At 39.3% G+C, this 20,969-nt stretch overlaps 1 long non-coding RNA gene across 4 annotated transcripts; it reads left to right on the top strand.

Moving 5' to 3' along the window:
* Positions 1–2,934: 2,934 nt before the first annotated feature.
* LOC309818209 lies at positions 2,935–19,605 on the top strand. 4 transcript variants are annotated; one of them, XR_014296323.1, is made up of 6 exons: positions 2,943–3,194; positions 4,552–4,632; positions 9,508–9,555; positions 10,009–10,092; positions 11,769–12,381; positions 12,726–19,605. It is a non-coding gene; the product is annotated as an uncharacterized lncRNA (long non-coding RNA). The 4 variants fall into 4 exon arrangements; XR_014296324.1 differs by having other exon boundaries at positions 11,769–12,061; positions 12,300–19,605; XR_014296321.1 differs by having other exon boundaries at positions 2,935–3,072; positions 11,769–19,605.
* Positions 19,606–20,969: the final 1,364 nt, after the last annotated feature.

The raw sequence follows: 20,969 nt of genomic DNA on the forward strand, positions 1-20,969 counted from the left end.
CAGCAACCTTAGGAGGCAGGTACAGTTATTATCACAATTTTACAGGTGAGGGTATTAAGCCCCAGAGAGGCTATATGATTTTTTCTCCCAAGATCAAAGTCACACCTAGTTAGTGGTAGAGCCTGGATTCAAGCCCAGGAACTCTGCACAGTCCATGCTCTTAATCATTTCACTCTCCAACAACCTTTATTTTTAACAAAGATAGATGTAAATTCCTGTATTTAAACTAAAAAGAAGAGATGGCAAGCAAGAGACACCTGTGTATTTTAAGATATCAAAAATTTGAAGACCATCATCTTTTAAGGACATTGTCAAAATGATGTATCCCCAAGAAGCAAAATGGTGAAGTGTTCAGGGCAACTTACTACCTTGTGCAAGTATAGGAACTAAGGCTTTAATCTAGAGAAAAGAAAGTAGTTATATTAAAATATTTAGTATCTATATTATTCATACAGCTAAGGACCTGTCCTTGAAAGGCTCTATTTTGTTTTTTTCCGGAGGACAGAATTAGGTGGTTTAATGTAGAGTTTGAAAGCATGGACTTTGGAAACAGATTGGGTGGGTTCAGATCTGGCATTACCACTTAACCAGGCACATGAACTTGGGTAATTCTTCTGTGTCTTCTTCCTTAACTGTAAAATGAGGATTATGATGATAATGATAACACTACCAACATCATAGGTTGCTGTGAGGATTAAATGAGTGCCTGACACATGCTAAGCATTATATCAGTTTTATTAACGAGTGGAAGTGATAGGTTGATAGATTCCAGCTTATTCTAAGGAAGAATTTCCTAATAATTATAACTGTTCAAATGAGGAACAGGATGTTCCTCAAACTAGTGCATTCCCTAGCCCTTAGTTGCTAGAACTGCTTAAGCAAAATCTTGAATGAACACTTCTGTCAGCAATCTTGCAGAATCCCTAAATTACAATACAGGTTTATCTAGATGATCTAGAATTCCTGCATGTTAATTCATAATATGATTACTAGGTTCTCTAAGTAGCTATAACAGTATTTTACAGAAAATGTTTTGTATTTGTTTTTTGTTAAATAAATAAATATTTATTTATTTATTTTTGGCTGCGTTGAGGTCTTTGTTGCTGTGCACGGGCTTTCTCCAGTTGCGGCAAGCAGGGGCTACTCTTCGTTGCCACACGCAGGCTTACTGAGGTGGCTTCTCTTGTTGCAGAGCTCGGGCTCTAGGCTTGCAGGCTTCAGTAGTTGTGGCACGTGGGCTCAGTAGTTGTGGCTCGCGGGCTCTAGAGCACAGGCTCAGTAGTTGTGGTGCACGGGCTTAGCTGCTCTGCGGCATGTGGGATCTTCCCAGATAAGGCATCGAACCCGTGTCCCCTGCATTGGCAGGCGGATTCTTTTTTTAATTATTTATTTATTTATTTATTTATTTTGGCAGGCGGATTCTTAACTGCTGCACCACCAGGGAATTCCCTTTGTATTTGTTTTTGTTTTTAGGAATACACATAAGAATATCTGCAAAGGACTTAAATATCTACAAAGGACTTATTAAATTTTTCCTAAGAATTTATCGTTTTTGATGCTATTGTGAATGCAGTTTTTTTAAAAATATTTATTTATTTGGTTGCGCTGGGTCTTAGTTGCGGCAAGAGGGCTCCTTAGTTCCGGTATTCAAACTTTTAGTTGCAGCGTGCATGTGGCATCTAGTTCCCTGACCAGGGATCGAACCCAGGCCCCCTGCATTGGGAGCGTGGAGTCCCATCCACTGCACCACCAGGGAAGTCCCCCAACGCAGTTGTTTTCTTAATTTCACTTTTGTTATTAGTGTAGAGCATAAAGTTGATTTTTTGTATACTAATCTTGTATCCTACAACCTTGCTAAACATGTAAGTTCTAGTAGTTTGTTTTGTTTTTGTTTTTGCTGTGTCTGTGTTTTCCTTATGACTTTCTACAAAGGATCATGTCATCTGCCAATGAAAGCAGTTTTATTTCTTCCAATCTGGATGCCTTTTGTTTATTTGCCTTTTCACACTGGCTACACCCTCCAGTACAATGTAGAGTAGAGGTGGTGGGAGACTGCGTCCTTACCTTGTTTCTGATCTTAAAGGCAAAGTATTGTCTCACCATTAAATGTGATATTAGCTGTAGGTTTAGATGTCCTTTATCATAAGCTTCTGTAAAAATAAGATTCCTTGGCCTCATCTGAAGACTTAGGGAAGTGGATCTCGGAGAGCTGCAGTCGTAGGGAATCTGTACTTCTAGGAAGCAGCTCAGATGACAGCCTTGATGGTGTTTGAGGACCTATACTGCCCATCGCTTGTCGCGCGCCGTTAGAGGAGCTCCCAATTACACTCCCTGCCTTTCCTGGAAGAATCACTGAAGAAAGAATCTCAGTACTCCTACAGTTGGGTGTAGTAAGCAACAAGACTGTCAGTTATAACAGTTTGACATTCTGCAGAATGGCCCTCAAAGAAAAGTGACGAATCTGCTCTCGCGCATTGACCAGAACTATAAACAGCAGTCGGGCATTTGGGCTCTTTCGGAATGGAAATGGGTCAAAGTCAGGAGGCAAAGTTGAGCTATTAAATTGGTTGCCTAGGTGTCGTATTATGCCCAGTATTAAAAGCTCCTAGGCCCTGAGTATGAAATTATTAGTTTAATCTATAGCTTAATCTAACGATGGCTTAAAACTGCCATGCGGCCTAGCCAGACTACCTAACTACGAAGCGACACTGCTTCTACGCGGAATTAATTTTACACCCCTAAGAAACAATTACGAGAACATTTTTCCCTATTACCTCAACCCTGAGATCCAATCAGACGCAAAAACGGACCGGAAAAGAGATGCTGGCGCTATTGATTGACGTACATTCCAACCAACCTACAACGGAAGAAGAGCGCGCCTGCGCAAGTCGTTATCCAATCCGTACTAGCGTTAGCGGAAGAGGCGCGGGCTGTGGAAACGGCCGCCGCAGGGTTGGCGGACTTGAGGAGGAGCAAAGATGGCGGAGTGAGGTTCGTCGAGGCCCCCTGGCCTTTGGGCCAGGGGGAGGGCCGGACCCCGGGCGCTCGAGTGCTTCTGCTGGCCCGTGCGAGGTAAGCCGAGAAGGCCAAGACGGGAACTAGCAGGAGGTGGCGCGGCCCAAGCCGTCCGAAGAACGGAGTGCGCGGAGCCTGCCCGCAGCTGGCACGGGCCTTGGCCAGGCGCGGGTTTCCTTGTGAGTGACCTCCGGGCGGTAGCCCGGACTTTTGGGGGTGTGTTGCACCATAACTCAGACCCGACCTGCCACTGACCTTCTCAGTGCCTTGCCTTGGCTGCCTTTGTGCTTTCGGCTTGTTGCCCGATGATTGCACCCACGCTTGTGCATATGTGGCATTCTCTGCGTCGGCCATCGGTTTATCTTTGAAGAATATCTTTGTTTTATTGATTTATTTATGCTCCTCGCCTCACGAACTTCGTGTCCACTGTTTTGCCTGAGGCTCGGGTCTCAATCGAGGCCTGTTGCGGCTCTGAGTATTTTGTGACCCTGTCCCTTTGACCTTGAAATTTGGTGTAACAGGTTTCCCCCACTTCCTGGGATTTAATTTGAGTCTGTGTATCGTGTACGTTCTCTTGCTTACCTTTATTATATGCATTCGTTCCCACTCCCACCTCTCAAACTTTTTGAAGATCTGCGAAAGCAGTTTTGTCCTTGTATGACCTGATAGTTGCCTAATGGCGCATTAATCTCAGCTAACTCTAGGTAGAATTAACCGTAGTTTTCCAGAACTAAAGGAGTCAGTGTACAATTTTTATTTATGTATATATTTGTAGAGAGAATGAGAAAGACTTTGGGGAATTATTATTATAAAGTAATTTGTGTAATGGGGTGGGGTTACAAAGTATACTACTGTCAGGCATTTGTGTTCGGTTCTTGTTTAATTTCATGGGATACCTTTTTTTGTAATTTGGGTTGTTATGACCCCTCATTCGACCTTTCAGTTAAATTGTGGGAAAGGTTTCTGAGTTGTTGAAGCCTGTTTAAAACTGGCACATTAGTTAGGCCCAGTTCGAATGACATGTCCGAATACAAATGAATGTGTCTGGTATGCTTTTTGCTGGCCCTGGATTTAACAGAGCTGAAAATACCAGGTAAAGAAATACTTCTAAATAAGACGTTTGTGTTGCTTTTGTCCAGAGTAGTTTTTTCATTTCATCTAGGAGAAGAAGATACTGGGCAGAGGAAAGGAACAGAACATTCTTCCTTCCTACCTCACAAACAGGGGAGTGATCATTTATACTAAAGCAAAGGTCTTTTGCTGGAGAAGAGTGTCCATAGCATCATCAGATTCTCAAAGGGGACAGTGTTTAAAAACTCAAGAACCACTGCTCCAGGAGTTTTGACATCTTTATAAAATTAATGCCAGTGCAGGTAGAGAGTAAATTCTTTTTGATTGTTCCTTCTGAATAGTTTTTGATAGTGATGTTTTTAAGACTAGTTTGGTTCATTTGAATAATTTTGCACATAAACGCATACAGCAAAAGTGAGGGCTGTATCCTTACTGTAATGTTCTTTTTATTTTTCCTTATCACAGGAAGAACATTTTCCTTGACTTGTAGGTGCTTTTATATTCATCTCAAAAAGAAAACAAAATTCTGAACTCAGGATTTGGCAAGTGAGTAATAGTGGCTAATGCTTTCAAATACTGTTTACACAAATTGGCAATAGCTAGATAGAAGTAGAACAAGAAATCATTAGCTTCAACAGAGGATGAACGTCAAAAGTGACTATAAATTATTGGTATAATCTCTCCCTGAAGGCACTAGGGAAGGATTTGTTCCACGCTTTTCTTCTAGCTTTGGGTAGTTCATTGGCTTGTGGCAGCACAACTCCAGTCTTCACAAGGCATCCTCCCTGTGTATGTCTGTGTCCTAAATTCTCCCTTTTATAAGGACACCAGTCAGATTAGGGGCTCACTTGGCTCCAGTATGACCTCATCTTAATTAATTACATCTGCAGTGACTCTGTTTCTAAATAAGGTCATATTTTGAGGTATTCATATGACAACGTAGGAATTTGGGCAGGACACAGTTCAAACCATAATATCTACTTAGTCATATACCTTGATTGTATTATATGAAAAACATTCAATGTTGAACTGCTTTAAGGATTAAAATCTTGTATACCACTTGTATAAGGGACTTAGAGTAGTTAAAATCACAGAGACAGACAGACAGAATGGTGGTTGCCAGGGGCTGCAGGGAGGAGAAATGGAGGTTTATTATTTAATTGGTACAGTTTCAGATTTGTAATATGAAAAGAGTTCTGGAGATGGATGGTGGTGATGGTTGCACGATGATGTGAATGTACTTCTTACCACTGAACTGAACACTTAAAAGGGGTTAAGATGATAAATTGTAAGTTGTGTGTATTTTACAATAAAAAAAATTGAAGAAAGATGAGTGAAAAACTCCAACTATATGTATTTCAATATTAAGAAAAGGAATAAGAAGAGGGGAAAAGGAATAAATACCCTTTAGCTGGTAGAGTCTTTATCATATACTTTTAGAGCCAAGGCTTTGTTGCTTGGATTGTAACCTTAATTAAGTCCAGGCAGACTGTTAAATAACACAAATTCAACTGAGTAAATTTATTTAAATTGAAGTATAGTTGATTTACAATGTTGTGTTAATTTCTGCTGTACAGTAAAGTGACTCAGTTATACATATAACTATATTCTTTTTATATTCTTTTCCATTTTGGTTTATCCTAGGATATTGAATCCCAGGACATTGTATAGTGTGCTTTCATTTATGGGGAGGAAATAAATCCACTTAAGCACATCTATATTAGTATAGTCTAGCCCACATCTGGGGGCAGAAACTGTCCAACAAACCCAGCATTTGTTTTTCTTTTTTTGGCCGTGTGGCATGGGGGAATCTTAGTTTCCCGATCAAGGGTCGAACCCATGCCCCCTGCATTGGGAGCACAGAGTCTTAACCACTGAACCGCCAGGGAAGTCCCAGCATTTGTTTGTTTGTTGTTGTTGTTTTTTAATAATTTTTTTAAAAATTTATTTTTGGCTGCATTGGGTCTTTGTTGCTGCGTGTGGGCCTTCTCTAGTTGTGGCGAGCGGGGGCTACTCTTTGTTGTGGTGCACGGGCTTCTCATTGCAGCGGTTTCTCTTGTGGAGCATGGGCTCTAGGCGCGTGGGCTTCAGTAGCTGTGGCTTACGGGCTCTAAAGTGCAGGCTCAGTAGTCATGGTGCACGGACTTAGTTGCTCCGTAGCATATGGGATCTTCCCAGACCAGGGCTCGAACCCGTGTCCCCTGCATTGGCAGGCGGATTCCCAACCACTGTGCCACCAGGGAAGCCCTTGAGCTATTTATTGATGTGTAACAAATTACCCAAAATGTAATGGATTAAAACAACAGTAAACATTTATTATCTCGCACAGTTTGTGTGGGTCAGGAGTTATTAGAGTTTCTGGTTTGGAGTCTCATACAGGGTTACAGTCAAGATACTAGCTGGGGTGGCAGTCATCTAATTCCATGGTGGCTCATTCACATGGCTAGCAAATTCATGCTGGTGGTGGAAAGCCTCATTCCTACCACTGTCAGCCTCTTCCAGGGCTGCTTGAGTGTCATGATACAGCAGCTGGCTTTTCCCAGAACAAGTAATTCAGGAGAGCAAGGCAGAAGCCACAATCCCATCTATGACCTTGCCTCAAAAGTCACTGTCACTTCCTCCTCATTCTGTTGGTCATTGTTTAGACACCAACTAGTATACTGCAATACAATTCTGACACTAACCATCTGGAATTAATGCAGACCCCACAAGTCAAAAGGGCATGATCCCCCAAGAAGACTGCCCTCACTTTAGATGCCAGCAGCACTTTGGAGGATCCCCAGGCCACCTGCACTTCTGACCAACTGGCTGCAGATTCAAGGGTTCCCATGACCCTGTCAGAACCAATCTTTGGTTTCATATTTATTTTTTCCTTCCTTCTGGCTGCTTTGGGTTTATTTATTATTTTTCTAGTTCCTTAAGGTATAAAGTTAGGTTGTTGATTTGATATCCTTCTTCATTTTTAATTTAAGCATTTACAGCTGTATATTACTCTTAGCACTGCTTTTGCTGCATCTTGTAAGTTTTGGTATGCTGTGTTTTTGTTTTCATTTGTCTCAAGATATTTTCAAATTTCCCTTGTGATTTCTTCTTTGACCCATTGGTTGTTTAGGAGTGTGTTGTTTAATTTCCACTGGTTCATTTACTGTAAATTCCAACAATTTGTAGTCTCCCTCTAGGGACAAAGGCCAGTCAAATTTTTTATTATACAGTAGTCACATAGGTGAACCCTTGTTCATTTTTAGAAGGGATTATTAAAGGGTGTGAATACCAGGAGGCAGCAGTAAGGGAGGACCATCTTAGAAGCTGACTACTACATAAAGTCATTTGACTCAGATCTGGCTAGCCCAAGAGCTTCATTGAAAATTCCTATTTTCCCTTTTCATCCTCTCAATAAGTCAGATGTTGTAATATAAAGTTACATTTTTTGTGTAATCAACAGCACTAAACAAGTGAGTTCAGAGACCCAGAAATGCGTAGTAAGGCACCAGCTTTACAGGAATGTATTTGTAAGTTTTGTAGATCAGAGTGTATAGTTGTACTTTCTTCACCTAACTCTAGGACCTGTCTATTTAAATTTTAGCTCATGTTGGCTAGGTATATTTAAGAGCCCTGCTATTCAGTTGTTCAACAAATTTTTATTAAGTGCTTATTATGGGTCACATGCTATTCTAGGTGCCTGGGATTCACCAGTGAACAAAACAGGTTCCTTCCTGGTGGAGGTTACATTTTAGACAGGACACATGAGAAACATAATAAGTATTGTACCTTACATAAGTGCCTTATGTAGTGTTTCATGCATGGATTAAAAGGAAAAGTAGGGCTTCCCTGGTGGCGCAGTGGTTGAGAATCCGCCTGCCAATGCAGGGGACATGGTCGCGCCCTGGTTCTGGAAGATCCCACATGCCGCGAAGCAACTAAGCCTGTGCACCACAACTACTGAGCCTGCGCTCTAGAGCCCGCGAGCCACAACTACTGAAGCCCACGCGCCTAGAGGCAGTGCTCCACAACAAGAGAGGCCACTGCAATGAGAAGCCCGCGCACCACAACGAAGAGTAGCCCCCGCTCGCTGCAACTAGGGAAAGCCTGTGCACGGCAATGAATACCCAACGCAGCCATAAATGAATGAATAAATGAATAAATTTAAAATATGGAACGCTTCACGAATTTGTGTGACATCCTTGCACAGGGACCATGCAAATCTTCTCTGTATCATTCCCAATTTTAGTATATGTGCTGCTGAAGCAAGCACAAGAAAAGGTGCATTTTTAAAATTGAAGTATAGTTAATTTACAATGTTGTGTTTCAAGTGTACAGCAGTGATTCCGTTTTTTATATATATGTATGTATATATATACGTACACACATACATATGTATTCTTTTTCAGATTCTTTTCCATTATAGGTTATTCCGGGGTATTTAGTATAGTTCCCTATGCTATATGGTAGGTCCTTGTTTGCCTGTTTTATACATAGTAGTGTGTATATGTTAATCCCAGACTTCTGATTTAGCCGCCATCCCCTTTGGTAACCATAAGTTTGTTTTTTATGTCTGTGAGTCTGTTTCTGTTTTGTAAATAAGTCATTTGTATCATTTTTTTTTACGTTTCACATATAAATGATATCATATGGTATTTGTCTTTCTGTCTCTGGCTTACTTCACTGAATATGATAATTTCTACATCCATCCATGTTGCAGCAAATGACATTAAGGAAAAGGTGCTTTTTATCTTTTTCTTTTTTTGGGCCAAGCCGCATGGCATGCGGGATCTTAGCTCCCTGTTCAGAGATTGAACCCGTGCCTCCTGCACTGGAAGCATGGAGTCTTAACCCCTGGACCTCCAGGGAAGTCCCAAAAAGGTGTTTTTTTTTTTTTTTTTTCCGGTACACGGGCCTCTCACTGTTGTGGCCTCTCCCGTTGCGGAGCACAGGCTCCGGACGCGCAGGCTTAGCGGCCATGGCTCACGGGCCTAGCCGCTCCACGGCATGTGGGATCTTCCCGGATCAGGGCACGAACCCATGTTCCCTGCATCGGCAGGCGGACTCTCAACCACTGCGCCACCAGGGAAGCCCAAAAGGTGCATTTTTAAAAGACTTCTTTGGTACTTATTTGGTTTATATAGAATTCTTTCAGCATATTTACTTGTGGAAAGGACTAGCTTGTATCTTCTTTCCCCCTCAACATTACTGCCAATTATCTGGCCATTAGAATTGAGCTACAGAACAGTCTAGTGGCTGGTGCAAGCTTTGAACTAGCCTGAGTAAGCTTATATAATGAAACAGCTCTGTTCTTCGTAGGGTTCTAAAGGCCTGTATGTGGATATTCTCAGTTTTTTCTCTCACTTCCTCTGCTGCTTTTATAACAAATGCAAATTCTGTAGTTCTTTACCTTCTGAATTAATTTACATTTTCCTTTTGTAGGTTTTAAATCAGAACTGTCTCGTCTTCAACCAGAAGAGGTTATTCAAGGTCAGTTTGGAGTTGAGAGGTATTTTTGAATCTCTGACGTACTAAAAATGGAGGGCTAGGAAGACTAGTCAGCCAGTCACCATTGGCCATTTTTGTAAGCTTAAGTAATTTAAGCTTTTGATATGCACCTGTGATTTATTTCTTTATTATCATACATACATAAAATTTATCATTTTAACTATATTTAAATGTATAATTCAGTGGCATTAAGTATATTCACATTGTTCTGTAACCATTACCACTGTCTATTTCCAGAACTTATTCATCATCCCAAACAAACTCATTACCCATTAAGCAGTAACTCTCCACTTCCCTGCCACCAGCCCCCCGCCCCCCCAGTTCCTAGTTACCTGTATTCCACTTTCTTTCTCTGTGAATTTGCCTAGTCTAGTTACCTCGTGTAAGAGGACTTAGACAATATTTGTCCTTTTTTTGTCTGATTTACTTTTGCAGATATTTGCAGTTTAACAAGTGTGATGTTTAACAGCAGTGAACTGCTAATGTTTTTACACGCTTGCATTTGGCGATCATGCTACAGTACGTATTGTTTTACCTGTGTTTATAGTTTACAAAATTTTTATTGTTCACTCTTGGTCTTAGGTAGTTGAAGATAATTCTGAGTAAGATGACACATATGGTTTTGAGTATTAAGTATTTAAGCATCAACTTTGGAGTACAGTACTGGTTTTATTTATTTATTTATTTATGGCTGTGTTGGGTCTTTGTTGCTGCACACTGGCTTTCTCTAGCTGTGGCGAGCAGGGGGCTACTCTTTGTTGTGGTGCACGGGCTTCTCACTGCAGTGGCTTCTCTTGTTGTGGAGCATGGGCTCTAAGCATGCGGGCTTCAGTAGCTGTGGCACATGGGCTCTAGAGCACAGGCTCAGTAGTTGTGGTGCACGGGCTTAGTTGCTCTGCAGCACATGGGATCTTCCCAGACGAGGGCTCGAACCTGTGTCCCCTGTTTGGCAGGTGGATTCTTAACCACTGCACCACCAAGGAAGTCCTACAATACTGCTTTTAAGCACAGATTTTTTTTTTTTAATTTTTAAATATTTATTTATTTTTGACTGTGTTGGGTCTTTGTTGCTGCATGTGGGCTTTCTCTAGTTGTGGTGAGCAGGGGCTACTCTTTGTTGCAGTGCGTGGGCTTCTCATTGCAGTGGCTTCTTTTTTTGCGGAGCACAGGCTCTAGGGGCATGGACTTCAGTAGTTGTGGCATGTGGGCTCAGTAGTTGTGGCTCGCGGGCTTAGTTGCCCCGCCACATGTGGGATCTTCCTGGACCTGGGCTTGAACCCATATCCTCTGCATTGGCAGGCAGATTCTTAACCACAGTGCCACCAGGGAAGTCCCAACACAAATGTTTTATATAGAATCATTTCATGGACTATATTATTCCATTTGCATAAGAGAAAATTAACATGTGTATCTCATTTTATATAATGCAAGTTTTTATGTAATTCTAGCTTTTTGTATCATACTTACGTAAGTTTCTTGGCTACTGCTTCTGCTTTTCTTTCTTTTTATTTATTTGTTAGTTCTTATTTTATATATATTTATTTTTTTGGCCACACCCTTACGCATGTGGGATCTTAGTTCCCCAACCAGGGATCGAACCCGTGTCCCCTGCATTGAAAGGTGGAGTCTTAACCACTGGACCGCTGAGGAAGTCCCTGCTTCTGCTTTTTTTTCTTTTCTTTTCTTTTTTTTTTAATTTTATTTTTTATGTTTGGCTGTGTTGGGTCTTCGTTGCTGTGCGCGGGCTTTCTGTAGTTGCGGTGAGCGGGGGCTACTCTTCGTTGCAGTGCATGGGCTTCTCATTGCGGTGGCTTCTGTTGTTGTGGAGCACGGGCTCTAGGTGCACAGGTTTAGTAGTTGTGGCTCGTGGGCGCTAGAGCTCAGGCTCAGTAGTTGTGGCGCACGGGCTTAGTTGCTCTGCGGCATGTCAGGTCTTCCCGGACCAGGGCTTGAACCCATGGCCCTTGCATTGGCAGGTAGATTCTTAACCACTGTGCGACCAGGGAAGCTCCCCTGCTTCTGCTTTTCCAGTGATAATACTGAATTTGGTGGTGTGGTTGGACATTTTCTTTTAAACAATATGTAATCCAAAAAATTTTTTTTCTGTGTGTTTTAAAATACTATTTTTAAAAAGTAAGCTCATATAGAAGTACCTATCTTAATCTTCCTGTTTTCAATCTATTTTGTATTTCCAGGTATTTCTATGTTGTCTCCTGGAGTGGGGTTGTCCTGCTTCTTTTATCGGGCCACCTTCCCTATTCTTGAAATGTGGATATCTCTTCTCTAAACTTTACCTCCATGATTTGGACTGGAAAAGGCTGCTCTTCTTTTTGTTCCACCTCTCAGATTCAAAGAAGAGAAGCCCCTGGGATGCAGTCATCCTGCTAACTTCTCTAGGAAGAAAGAAGCAACTGATATACATCTTCTGCTGCAATTTGCTTAATCACAAATAATTTTACAAGCTGAAGGCTGATATCATTTGAAACAGGTGCTTAGATGGTGATATTTGTGAATTCTTTACCTTTTGTTCCAGACAAGAAGACGAAATAGCAAGCGTGCGTGACATCAGGGTGTTTTTTTTAACGTCTTCCAGTTTTAGCCACTGTTGTGATAAGCACAGTTGAGACTTGCAGCAGTAAATTCCAAATATGTGTTCTAATTTGAAGTGAAAGAGATGCTTAAAAAATTACGTATATTTCTAATACCTGGCTCATCCTTTGGCATAGATTTACTGGATAAGAACAAAGGTCCAATTTTGCAGTAAAACCTTTGATGTGATAAAGAAGCATAAAGACAAGATATCACAAGGTTAGTTGCATATGTGAGTACATTATCACAACTCTATAAATACACATTTTTACATGTGTAAGTCCACATTTTTGGATGATAAGAGGGATATTTCTCCTGGAGAAGGAAGCTGTGGTGGACTTCTTTCTCAGAAGTCTTTGGATATATGGTATTTTTAAATGTTTTTTCATTCTTCTAAGGAATAACCACATTGTGCAGATGCTAACCCTATGAATGCATGCTTGGGTTTAGTGAAAAGTTGGTAAAAGGGAACTAAACAGTTTTGAGTCCAGGGATGGAACCCTCTTCACCACCCTAGGATGAGAAGCTACTGTATTAAAATTAGTTCTTTCTTTTTCGTGCAGTCTTATTTATATAGCACTTGAGACTTGGTTTTACATGCTGCTAAGGCTGGAAGAAAAGTGGCAAAAGTGGTTTTTCTGTTCAGAAGATCTTGGGATGGACCCTACAGTATGACCTGCCTTCACCTTTGGACATACAGGAGTGGAGGAAAAAACGAGGAAAGTTTCCATATTACTCCTTTCTCCTAAGAAAAAGAAGTGAAAATGCTTTATGCAGCTCCATCTGACTTTATGGCATTTCACATTCTATAGCTTTGTTTTTTGTAAAAGGATAAGTAACTTTTTCCCTTTGATCCAAGATGGGTTCTTGGGTATTTGATTTATTTTTCTAGGCAATAGGTGTATGTTTGGCTGAAAAGGCTGGGACTGAGGTAACTTCCCCCAGTTGGAACTGAACTTTCTCATCAGAGAATGGGCCTCAGAAGAAATGTTCCCAGACTGTGGTTAGGTCAGTGTAGATTTAGAAGAAATCCAGGGTCTGAAAAAACTCAAACAAGAAAAATAGTTCCAGTAAGAAATAATGAATTTCCTTTCTTCCTGTTAAAACTTATAACTATCTGATGAACAGACTACAGGGTAAAGCCGTCCTTGCTTCCAAATCAACAGGGGACCATTGTATGAATTGCCAGGTGTTTACATAAGAAGAATGAAACCTTTATAAGTTTTTGTAAGTAGAGAAAGAATTTACAGCTGGTTAGATGAAATTAAGAACAAATCATCTTAGATCATCTCTGTGATACAGGGAATGTTTACCCAGGGCCATGCATGTTGTGCTGCTGAAATCTTGGGGCAGATTTACCAGAATTTGAGAGTGATAAAAATAGCCAAAAACTGGAAATATTGAGCACTCTTAATGATTAGTTAAATTGGTCAACCAATTTGAATTGGCACATGGAAGCGTTTTAGTAAAATAATTACATAATATAGATAAAATATAATTTCCTTTAATTGGGGGCAATTACTGAGTGGTAAAGCATAGTAGAAGTAACTTGGATAAAGGTAACTTAAATTTTTCTCTAAATTCTCAGCCACTTCCTGATGTTTTCTATCAGTATTTTGGAATTGATAAAGACAGAATGGAACCTACATACATGAGTCCCGTTGGTATGTTGGGAATATCATATGGAGAATTTGTATCTTCAGTTGTCTGTTACCCATCCTCCCCATGTTTTTTTGGGCAACTTTTTGGGTAGGATTGTTTGGCAGGGGATAGAGACCCTCTACTGTCAGCACCAGTGAAACCATCTCTGGCCCACTTGTTTGAATAATTGTGTATCAGACTCATCTTCTCCAGTTGCTTTACATATTTTCATTTCAAAGTTAAGAGAACCACTGTTTAATGCTTTCAGGTTGTTTCTGCATCTGCATCTTCCATGATTTTCACCAGATGGCATTTAACAAAATGGGTATATTCCAGTTGTATTTGCCCAGTGTTTACTTAATACATCTACATTGTTTTTCCTGGTCTATTTTGGTCCACTTCATGATGGCAAAAGCTATAATTTTAGGCAGGACTATGCCTCAATCTGTAGCTGTGCCTACTTCCTTTCCTTTGCTCATCCATGTTAGCTGGCAGTTTTTCTTTTAAAAAGTTGAACAAAAATGGGATATGTGCAATAGAAATATATATATGTATATTTTAATACTTGTGGACAGATGTTACAAGTTGTTTAAGAACAACAAAATCACCAATGTCTTCCATTTTGAGATGTGTATAGTTTTGTAAGCATTAGTGCTTGGTAGCATATTGTAGTGCCATGTTAGGGGTTAGTGCATGAGCCTAGTAATAATTTAAACTTCAGGATGAATTATTGATAATAACTAATAGTGTAAAAAGAGTGGAAAATCTAGACCTTTTCTTTTCTCATAAATATCTGAATCCGTGATATTCTCCCTGGGGAAAAGAGATTAAGGCCCAAAAGACTCATTTATGAATAGAAATATGGGGTCATAAGGTGAGATACTGTCTTTGAGGATTTTTAAGCTTTCCATGAGGTAGGAAACCAAGTTGCCTTTGTGTGTTATGAAACCTTATATCAAAATGAGGCCCCATTTCATGATTCTGCTTTGCTCTCTTTGAGGTGAGACTGTTCTTACACTGTTTTCACATTGTATGTCTTGTAGGTTTATTGTTTTCCCACTCTTTTTGCATCAGATTATTTTACATTTTGCATGTCTTACTGAGATGCTATGTTAATTGCTCAAGTGAGTGCTTTTCTAATCGGAAGACCATTTATGTTTCCTATCTGCAGTATGCTACATGTTAACAGAAGAACACTGGTCAGTAGTTGAGTGTCCTAGATTAATTTCTCTTGGGCTTTTCCTGTTTCCAAATTTGCTGAATTGTGTATTGATGAGATTCCAGACCTTTTCATGAGAATTGGCAATGTAGCTAAATGGAGACTACCTAGGTTGCCATGTATTAATATTAACTAACTCCCTGCTTGGTTATAGTAAATTGCCTCAGACAGCTTTCACTCTTTTCTCTTTTCCTTGTAGAAATAAAAGTTGTTTTGTTCTGAAAGCATAGCTTTCTGTAGAAAAGAAATTCCTACCTCTAAAAGCTTTCTTGAGAACTTGGAAATGGCAGTTTTCTGGGGTGATTTTTAAATCTCAGTATTAGGAGAGTCCAGGATTTATTGCCACAGATTCTATAGTTAGTATGATAGGAAATGCAAAACTTTTTTAATGTGGTGTGTCTTGTGTGCAGAAGCAGGCTTAAAGAAATTGACTCTTGGGCAGCAAATCTCGAGGGACCCAGGCTTAGATTCTTATAGTGTACTTAAAGTAGTTGTACTCCTGGTTCAATTAGTTTAGTGCCTGGGAGAATCCACTTCTGAAAAGCATTTAAACATTTAAAAAAATACCTCTGAAAAGGTAATGAATGCAAAATAGCACAGTATATAGGAAAGAATATTTCCTATTGCAAAAAAAAAAAAGCCATAAAACAAACAATTTTCAAGAGGTAGAATTTCAGTAGCAATAACAGTTTTGCATGTATACTAAGTTGCGTTAGCACGGTTGTACAGTAGAATACTACTTGAGTTTGAGGCTCTGTGATAACAGAATTCCATGAAAGGAAAAAGATGTTGTAGGTAAAGAGTATGTAAAAGGTACTTAAAAAAAAAAACAAAACTATGAATGTATATGAGTATATCATTATGTGAGAAATAGCAACGTTTGTGCAAGTTAAAGGTTAAAGACCCTACTTGTTTGCTAGAGCAGAGGGTTAGAGCCATTTAAGCTTTTCTGATGCTTAACCTGGAAACGTACTCCTACTGAGTAACCCCACTGAAGCTCATCGTGTGGGGATTTTGCTTATGTTTCTTTTAACAACAGGCATTTATAAAATGGCATACTTTTTGCTTTGTCACCTCATCTTTCTCCATTAGTTTCCTGGGTACATTTTTTAGAGAAAAGTTTGCTGTGTGTATATATTTAGAGTTTAAAAAGACAGACTATAGCTGGCTTTTCCTCATGCCTGTTAGTGTAGGGGCGTTAGGATTTAAAGGTATAAAGCAAAAGGACTGAAGGGAATGGCCAGAGACAGTACACTGTCTAATGTAGATGTGCCAAGGCCTGTGGCCTGTGACTGCTTATTTTAACAAGAACCCAGCAAACTAGTTTCTTGATCTGAATCATACAGCTCTCACATCAGGATGTAATAACAGAATGAGGGTGACTTCTTACTCCCTTTTACCTCATGTTCATCTTGGCCATTTAGCACCTTGAAGATCCCTGAAAGGATTGTGACTGTGTTCCCTTGTTTTCCCAGGGGAAGAAACTGAAAGATGAGTGGATCTAAGAAAATAGTGCCTCTTGAATATTAAATTCTTAAATGGCAACTCCAAAGGATAGAGAGAAGGCTATATTAAATTGATTATAGCTCCTCTTTAAATGTCCTATGTCTTCAGTTTTGTGTTAAGAGACATTGGAATAACCAAGCAATATTCAAACATCTGCACGATCATGAGGACACCACTGCATATTACAGTGATGTCAGTAACAGTTTATAGTTACTTAGAACAATTAAAGATTACCCTTAATAGCAACATTCATAGTTTTAAATGCTCAAATGTGCTACAAGTTTTTGTAGTCTCAAAGTATGGTTGATACTTTTCAATGTTGTTTTGGTCTCATGTTTACTCTTTGTGTACCTGTGATATGCAAAATATGAAGAGACCCTTGGCCTCCAGGAGTTTACATTCTCATGGTGCTGCTGGTGCAAGCAAATTGCTTCTAGTTTATTCAGAACATTGCTTGGCTGTTAATTATACCATGTTTGGAAGGATTCCTTGGCCAATAGTTTTCAAAAGCAGAGGGCTATGCTAAACTTCAGGGCATTGATTTTTGAGTTTACATTGTATTAGCTCTGCTGTTCATGAACTCCTTTTCCCCAGGGAGCTGTGCAGGTAATGCTTATTAATGTGAATCAAACTATTCTGCCTAAGAGCATCTTCATCATCTCTATACCACCTATGCTCTTGTATGCCATCACTGTCAGTAAATGGCCAAGAAAACTCACTGCTCCAGAGGACATCTCTCAGTACTCTATTTTCCCAAATTTTTTACATCATTCTCTACCCAAAAGGACCAGAATTTGCAATTAATCCTTTTATAACTGAATAGTGGTCCTAATTTTAACCTTTTTGTGTTTGACTTTTGTACCTCTGTTCTGAAGCAGCATTGTGATAGATGTGGAGCACCTGCCTACATTTCTAAGCAATCACTTTATTAACCCACATTTTCAGTTGAAACTTTGCATGTAATTTCCTCTACTTCCTCTGAGTCAAGGGGTTTACTCTGCATGTTTATTAAAAGTGGGTCTGGATGGAAGTGCAAGCAATAGTGGCAGGCCCATAACTCTTATTTTAGAGTATAATATTCTAATGCATGGTTGAAAATGTCCAGTGTTATGTGGCTACTAGTAATTAGATATATGCATTTATTAATAATGAAGCAATAGAGACTTAAACCACTAGCTTGAATTTATTGTTTGGATTATTTTCATTTTCTAAGATTATCTTACTTCCATTGAAAATGGAAGCTAGAAGATAAACAGGGGCAACCATAAGACATTCAAACTGTCAGGAATAGAGCATAACAGTGCTCACCCTCTAACCTCTTGCCTGGTTCCATTAGTCCCCAAGCATGTTTAAAACAAAAGGCACAAACTAAGCATGTTCAAATAAATAAAGAAGCTGCTATGGCTATAATAGAAAGGTGCAGAGTTTCAGAAAGAGTATGGAATACCAGTGTGGAAGATGTAGAGTAACTAGGGATGGGGTTTGTCTGATACAATTTATGTGGCTTAAGTTTGGATCTCTTAAGACTAGAATCTTGGAAGTGAATAGAGGCAACATGGACATATTTCAGATGTTCCAGGATTTTCAGGTAACTAGGTGACTCTTTGGATGGTACTGCTTTACCCAACCATAAAAGATCCTTCCAGCAAAGGAGCCCATTCCATTTTATGGAAATAGTCCTTAAAATATAGATACATCTGTGGTTTGGTTTTTCTGTTGTTACTGTATTTAAGTTTTTAAAGAAATTTTTTTATAGCCAGAGTTTTATCCTTGATGTTTTGGTTAGACTTCATAATTTGTTGCCTAAAGCTTTTGATGCCAGGTAGACAGGAGCAAGTTTTCCCATTTTGTAAAAAAGAAAAACCTTGCTGTTTATTTTCTTACTTGATGAAGAAAATAGATCAGTTCATTGTAATAGCTTAAAATTTTTTGAGATGATTCCTGACTTTGAAATAACCCATGTAAGTACATGTGATCATGACAAGTAATGTACAAATGTGATTCATTATATTTGAAAGAGACCTAAGTAGAAGAGAATTCAAGATTAGACTGGATGATTTTCACTAGGCCCCTTCCAGGTTTCATGTTCTATGATTGAAAAATAATTTTTCCAAAATTATTTCAACCTCATTTTAATCTTCACTGTGGGATTTCACTTTGAATACCTTTAGGAATGTTTAAGTGGAATGGTAACTTTCCAGTAGTTCCTAATGAATAACTTATAGTCCTTTTACCCAGTTCAGGAAGTGAAATGTCATATCCCATATGTAAAGTTTCAGTTTGGTACTTATCAATAAAATGTCTACCAAACAATGAAACCAGTAAAGATTTAAGGACAGAGTTTCTCTAATCTCTGTTCCTATTATTTCCACTAGGCCATATTAAAATGTTAATATTAGAAGCCCAGACATCACAGATTTCTCCAGGAACCCATACTCGTAAACTTTTTTTTTTTTTTTTCTTGGTACACGGACCTCTCACTGTTGTGGCCTCTCCCGTTGCGGAGCACAGGCTCCGGACGCGCAGGCTCAGCAGCCATGGCTCACGGGCCCAGCTGCTCCGCGGCATGTGGGATCTTCCCAGACCGGGGCACGAACCTGTGTCCGCTGCATCGGCAGGCGGACTCTCAACCACTGCGCCACCAGGGAAGCCCCATACCCGTAAACTTTTAAAGTCAAGAGTAGATATCTTAAGGTTAGAATTTTCAAAAGATTTTGTCTCCCCTGGTGATGGTATGCCATGCCATAGATTAAAGTATAATTTTCTCCCAGGGATAAATATTCTGGCAATACATTATCATCAGTCCGTAAACAACAGTAATAGTCTTGGCGCTTACCTTAAAACCACCTATCGCTGGTAATTTAAAAGATTCATGTTAGAATAACCTTTGCATAGAGTTTTACTTCAGTAGCTTTTGTTTTTACTTGTTCAGATCTTCTTCATTGCCTCATTGGTATATAAGATAATGTTAAAAGAATTAATTGAATGTTTGAAGTTTTACAAAAGGCAGCTTGCTTTCTAATCTATGCATCTTTGGGATATTAGAAGAAATATTCTTTGCTGTAAAAAGGAACTGCTGTAAAAGTTGGAAACTCTGCGCCTGTGTACATATATATTTTGGCAATAAAGCAGCATGGGCTGAGAATGCACTGAAATTTCACTGTGTTGTTATTTGGAATGGGTAATTCTAATAATGCAGTAAATTATGGAGATGGAAGAAGGAGCCTATCCACAGACCTGTGCTTAGGTAGGCGCCAGATGTCAAATAAAGAAGACAAAGGACCTGGGTTTCTTGATGCCAAGTTGTGGCAGTTTCTGTTGTAGTTCAAGGGAAAAACAGGCAACCATATGAATAAAGAGGCACCTTATTTAAACTATGCCCTTATGCCATCCCCTGTTTTACCTTTAGGGCCAACCTTATGCTAGGTCTAGGAGCAAATGTTTAGTTTCTGGTAAGGAAATAATGATACAATTACTGCCAATAATTAAGAAGCTTTTATATTTAATTTTAAAAAGTTAAGACGTTTCAACGCTACTTAAGAAGAGATCCTCCTAGATTCAGGGGAAAGGAAAGGAGTTCAGTTTTAAGAAAGCTGTTACAAACTTCCTTGGGATTGGCTATTGTCAAATGAACAAAAGCTATGTGGTTTTTGTGATGTGACAACTAATGTAATAGTTCCTTCCTTTATGAGACTATTCATTTAACACACACTGATATACTCCACTTCCAGGTACTGTGCTAGATGCTGGAGTTGTTATAAAAATTGAGATGGTTTCTGCCATTAATTAAGGAGCTCAAAAGTGTACAACTTGGGGACTTTATATATGCAATTTTTTTGTTCTCATAAATACATGGAATTTTGAAAACACTTTTATTCAACATATATACAGTGGTAAATGATAACTAGCCTTAGAATCTGTTAATATCAGCCAGTCATTATTGATGTTATAGACTTCCAGAGGAGCTTTTATACCACTAAGGCCTTGTATAAAAAAGTCAGCCATTAGTGAGAGTATTAGTACAATTGGTACAACATTTATGGAAGGCATAATATCAAAATTGTAAATGCACATGCCCTTTGACTCTGTTCCACGTTAGGAATCACTCCTACAGAAATACCAGAACAGATACGCAAAGACATGACAAGGATCCAATAAAACAATGGTTAAATTCTGATGTATTGATTATTGAATCATATGCAGGTGTTAAGTAATTTGTGAGGCCTGGTATAGAAAGCTGTCTGTGACGTATTATTTGAGAAGCAGGTTGCAGAATAATGTGAAAAATATAATTGCCTTTTATGTCTATGTGTCTGTCCACACGCATGAAGGTTATAATAGCGTAGCATTTATTAAGCACTTAATATTAAGCATTACTCTTAATTACATTAGATGTATTCATTAACTCATTTAATCCTCACTAGAGCCCTAGTTAGTTTTT

Source organism: Grampus griseus (assembly GCF_964374135.1).
Source record: "Grampus griseus genome assembly, chromosome: 2".
NCBI classification, from domain to species: Eukaryota; Metazoa; Chordata; class Mammalia; order Artiodactyla; family Delphinidae; genus Grampus; species Grampus griseus.